Raw genomic sequence first — 6,319 nt, 5'->3', positions numbered from 1 at the left:
GATGTACTCTAATTATATTATTTTATGTGCAGACAAGGAATATTATATGAATGATATCAATTGATCATGATAATATATGTATTAGGTGCATTAAGAATGGTTTATGATCTAAGAAGATCCCTAAAGCTAAGTCAAGTTGAAAATTTTATGATGGGATAAAGTTTCAAATGGGTACGCACAAGACCAAACGTTGGACGAGCATATCTACAGATATATAAGGAGTTATGTAATGGATAACCTATCAAATTATAGGTCTTCGAGTCTAGTTTCTAACGCTTCAAACCGTTCATCATTTGGACACTCCTTGCAAGAAGTTATGACCAAATTATCAAAGGCTGGAAGAATGTAATTTTGCGGTTAGATGTTTAGATGTGCGACCGCAGAATCACAATGCGATCGCATAACTACTTCTGCGACCGCAAAACTGGTCGCAGAATGGGCCAGTGCAGCCCAATTTTGGGCACCAGTTTTGCGGTCAATTGTGTGACCCGCATACCTATTCTACGGTCCATTATGCGACCGCAGACCTGATTTCGAAGGGTTAATTTTTCTATTTTCATAACCCGACCCCATTTTGATAAATAAGCTTTGGGGCTTATTTTAGGGAAATTATCTGAGGTTTTTTTTAGTGAGAAGTGAGAGTGTTATAGAGAGAGGAAGTAGATGAAGTATTTTATTCATCAAGATCTTGCCCAAGCTTTGAAATCCAACAAGGAAATCTCACAAGTTCTTCATCTAAGAGGTAAGGTTCCATACCCTAGTTTTCAATTTTGAATTTTGGTAGAAGATGGTTGATTATGAGTATGACTCTTGGGTATGAAAGTATTATTTATACATGCATGTACCAATATATTTTGTGGGAAGATTGTTGAGCTTAAATAAGTAAATATTGGGTTGTAGAATGAAGGAAATTTTGTAGAAGAACCTTGTAACCAAATTTGCACACTTAATGTTTGATAAAATGCTCAAATGAGTTGAAACCATGAATACCTTCCTAATTTATGCTCAATTTTGTTATGTCTCAAAATAGATTGGGATTGTTAGAATTTCCAGAATGTTGTAGTAATTTAAGGAAAGCTCAAAGCGAGGCATGCTGGCTAAACTACTCTCTTAGAATTGAATTCCATGATGTTCCCGTAAGTTTCAAGTATGGTTGTCTCAAGTTCCTTATTCTATGTTCCGAGATATTCCCAATAAATTCGATTATCCCGAATAAGCAAAGTGTCGAGAATTATGTATTCAAAATGTGTTACGAATGTTCCTATCATATTATTTTATCCTTTGGGAATGTGCTCAAGAATGATATGTGTATTAAAATGCTATGTCTTTGAGTCGTGTTTCAAATGAAGGTTATGATGCCAAATTGAGTGAGAAAATCCCAATATGCTTAAGACTCTTAATTTCTCATATGTGTACCTAAAGTCTTGATTGAAAATGTCTTATTGTTGATAATCTATAAAGATGATTGGAAGTGAAATAAGTGAATTGGGGATATAAAGTGTGGCCAACGTGTCAAGAGTTAAAGTTATACTTGTGGCCAATGGTGCCAATGAAATAAAATGATGTGAGAAAGTTATGAAATGAGCCTTGATTCAACTATTCCGAATTGACTTCGAAAATAGAATTGCCTAAAAGCTTATGAACTCAAGTCATGCCCATATGTGGTTGTTTTAACAAATGCTATGCTTTGTGAGTATATTCAATGTGTTTTGCATTCTTGCATATTCGTGAGTGGAAATTGTGTATTGCCCTTTTTGGGGGAAAAGTATTTCAAGAATAAATGGTGTGTTATTTGTTGATGATTTTAACTTGCGCATCAATTGCCAATTATTTTACTCTATTTCTCGGAAAGAAATCTATTGTGCTTAAATTGTTCATTTATAATGAACTTAAAGTTGTGATTTCCACAATAGTATATATGTTCATATTTATGATGATGATACATGAGAGGGAAGTAATGAAAGTGTGGAATATCAAATACAGCCACCGTGCCTTGAATAAAGAATCTTGTGAATGGCCAAAAGAGCCAAGGAAATATTGTTATTGTTATTGGTTGAAAATACTAGTGGAGATTCATATAATGTGAAAGATGATGAGGTAAATACATTTGTACCTATGTTATTTTTGTGAATTATTCCCCTTATTTGGGATGATATTGATGTGATAATATTATTCCCTTTATTTGGGATGAGATTAATGTGATAAAATTATTCCCCTTAATTGGGATGAGATTGATTGATAGAAAAGGATAATCTCGATCCACACGGCATTGTGGTGAGACGGTCTAGCCGATCGGGTCGTGATCGGACACCATGCCGCACACATGGTGGTGATTGTGCTAGAAATTGTGATTTTGGTTGATGTCTTCAAATAAGACAGCCTAGCCGATCGGGTCGTGATCGGACTCCGTGCTAAATTCACGGTGCTATATTTGCACATAGATTGTGATTGTGGTTGATGTCTTCAAATAAGATGACCTAGCAAATCAGGTCGTGATCGAACTCCATGCTAAAAGTACGGTGGTATTGGTATTGAGAGTGATTGGGGTTGATGTCTCGAATGAGATGGCCTAGCCGATCGGGTCGTGATCAGACTCCGTGCTAAAAGTACGGTGGTATTGGTATTGTGAATATTGGTATTGTGAACACTGGTATTATGAATATTGGTATTGTGAACGGGGATATTGTGAACAGTGGTATATCGGTGCTAAAGATCTCCCAACCAAAAATAATATTATCATCATATTTTGATTATCACTTCATAGTGTTATCTTCATATTTTGGAAATTATTATGTTTTAACTTGGCATTTGAATATCATTGATTGTTGATTGTTGTTTCTATAGTTTTCCCTTTCTTACATTGGTGTTAATAAAATATTTTCAGTGTTTGATTAATGGAGTGCATCTCCTCTTTATTCGTGGATGAGTTTGGGTAGAAGGAAATCTAATAGGCTTGCTCGGCCGGGTTCACTCGGTTGAGCGCCGGTCGTGCTCCTCGATTTCGGGGCGTGACATTTAGTGTGTTAAATTTTAAGTTATGTGATTAAAGATATTTGAAAAAAAAAAGAAAAAAATTTACATTTTACTTATAAGTAATACTTTTTATCAAAACCTAGAGCTCTAGCGGCTCCATAGGCGATTTCCAATAAACAGTCGATGGCCGTTGAGGCTGGCGGCCAGCCCTCTTTTCCGACTGGTCAGCCTTCTCCCACCCTTACCCAAACAACTAATACCACAAACTCCAATCCCCAATCACTGGATTACTCGAAAATTTTAAAACCCGACACACTGAATTTTGTAATGAAAGAAAAAACGGCTACTGTTGATCCTAAACCTCTTTGAAGAGCCACATTCTTACATGGACAACCTCTAGTCAAATTTACTGAAGCAGAAGTTGAGAGAATGAATGTGATCGAAGGGATGCAATATGCAGTCGTGGGTAAGCTTTCGTATGGTTGGCCAGATTTGCAAGGGTTGCGTCGAATTATCCCTGGGTAGTGTGGAATCAAAGGTGAATGCAACATTAGATTTCTTAGAGATAGGCATGTTCTAATAAGATTGACATTATGGGAGGATTTTATTAATTTTACCTCAAAGAATGCTTACTATGTTAAGGATAAAAATGGCTATGAATACCAGTTGAGGCCCTTGATTTACGATGCAAAATTTAAGGTAGGGGAAGAAACTCCAAAGGTTATGGCTTGGATTTCATTCCCAAATTTATTGCCTACTTACTTTGTCAAAGAGTGTTTATTCTCATTAGCGTCAGCTGTTGGAAAATCACTACACTTAGATATGGCTACTATTAATAAAACTCGGCCAAGATGTGCAAGAGTTAAAGTCTTGGTTGATCTTTTAGCAGAATTGCCTAAGACAATACGTATGGACATTGATAATGAGTCTACGGGAGAGGTTAGGATAGAATGGGTAAAGATTCAATATGATTACTTACCCAAATATTGCAAGGAATGTAGACTTCAAGGTCATGATGAAGTCGAATGTTGGAGATTGCATCCAGAACTGATGGTTCACGACAAACTAAAGCAATCAGAAGGTGATAATGATGAAGTGAAGGAGAAGAATAAGGGACCTTTAATGATCCTGTCAAGTGGTAAAGTCGTAGGCAATATTGGTGGACAATGGAAAGAAGTAAGGGATATTCGATTAAAAAATACTGGAAAACAAGACGATGTGCAGATTAAACCAGGGAAAGAAATTGTCCCAGCAAATGGACTTGTGTCACAAAAGGTTCATGTACTTAATAAATTTGCAGCTTTGGAGGTCGAAGAGGGGGAGCAAGAAGAAAACAATCAGCTTGCTTTGGTAGAGAAAAGTGTTGATCAATGAAGCTCTATACCAAACCATACTGAAACTGGGAGATTGAATCCAGCGGCTGCTGCTTTTAAACCAGCATTAAATGGAATTGAAGCAGTCAAAAAAGGAAATAACCCATCTCTGAGTAAACCTGGGGATGGATTTGTTGCTGGTTTACTAAAGGAGTCAACAACACAATGGGTGTCACGACCCAAAAATCACTAGTCGTGATGGCTCCTAACTCGACCCGCTAGGTAAGCCAACTAACAGACAATGCAATCCAAATGAAATTATAGGAAAATAGTGAAGAATTATCTGGACATTTATAAATTAACCCAAGAAATGGTAGTACAAATTATGAGCTTCTAAAACTTAGAATTTACAAAGCTGATACAAATAATTTCACGATCTATTTGAAAGCTACATAAACAGATTAACAAAATCTAAAGCCACCAAGGATAAGTGGCAGCTATATCCGGAATGCACGAACATCTTCAGGGTCAACTCCCGACATCACCAGCAGCTCCGTTCCAAAATTTTGCACGCCAGGTGCTGAAGTGTAGTATGAGTACAACCGACCCCATGTACCCAGTAAGTATTTTGTCTAACCTCGTCGAAGTAGTGATGAGGCTTTTTAGTAAAAAGATGCTCACTAATAAAAATATGTACCGAAATCTAGCAATAGAACTATACTACAGTATAACAGGATAGAGTAAACGAAACGAATGTACAAAACAATAACAGAGTACTAGAAGAAATCACAATTCAACAGTTTCCAATATCTCAACCAATCTTTTCCTTAGAGCAAAACCAATAAACCACCATAGTCACCCCATAACTTTCATAACGTGAGGAATATACTCTGATATCAAGTCAATTGCACGGAAATACCCTTCGTGCATTTATCTCATCCTCACCAAATATGCATACAACAGTACCAACCGGATGGCTAAAATGCCGATAACAGTAATGACAAAGTAGAAAATACGCAAGTAGCAATAATGAATGAGAATGTACATAAGGGCATCATTAACAGACTAGGTGGAAAGCACAGAGGTGATGACAACAATCAGGAAAAGGAATGTAACTTCAACTAACTAGCATGGTGGAGGCATAAATACAAATATAACGAATAAGAGGGGAATACATATGTTACGCCCCGCAATATTAAGTCGATACTACGTCCCACAATATTATATTACAATGATCTTACGCCTTGCAATACTACATTACGATGATGTTACGCTTCGCAGTATTAAATTACGACGATGTTGCATCTTGTAGTATTGTACGTTGAATTTGTCGTAAGGTAATTGACATCAGTCCAAGGAAAAGATTATTTTGCGATTATAAGGATTATGCTATTTCAAACAAATGATGAGTAAATTCGTGAAGGTGAGAGGGGAAGCAAGTCAAAGAAAATGAATTTTTGTCCAAGTCTGTCATGTTGGGATAAAATACGGCCCGAGCTAAAATACTAGGTATTTATGGACTAGTGCCATACAAGGTACCACATGACCATGATAGTAAGGTGTATAAGGTATGTGAAAAGTGAGTAGTGTTTTAAGTAAGTAAAAATAATTCTTAATTATGTGGGTAATTGGTTAATTATTGGGTAATGGGACATTACCTAGTTAATTAATAATTAGTGGTGGATTAATTGAAAACTTTAGATAAGGACCAAAGCAAGAATGTGGCAGCAAGTTAATTCTTAACCAAATGACTCTTAGTCATTTTGGCTAAGTGGCAAGCAATGTGTTAATAATAAACCACATCATTCTTAATATCTTGAAAACTTAGACTTGTAAAGGTAATGTACAAAAACACTTCATTTTCTCATGTCTTGAATACAAAGACACTACCAAACGTTAGAATCTTCCTACAAGCTCTCAACGTGAATTCTTGCAACCAAAAGGAATCCAACGAGAATTATTAGCAATGTAAAATTTTGCGGTTCTAAAGGAGTACGGTGCAACCTTTTCCAAGAACATCATACGAATTTTTT

Source organism: Nicotiana tomentosiformis, chromosome 8 (assembly GCF_000390325.3).
Source record: "Nicotiana tomentosiformis chromosome 8, ASM39032v3, whole genome shotgun sequence".
In the NCBI taxonomy this organism is placed as follows: domain Eukaryota; kingdom Viridiplantae; phylum Streptophyta; class Magnoliopsida; order Solanales; family Solanaceae; genus Nicotiana; species Nicotiana tomentosiformis.
This window is presented reverse-complemented; position numbering follows the sequence as displayed.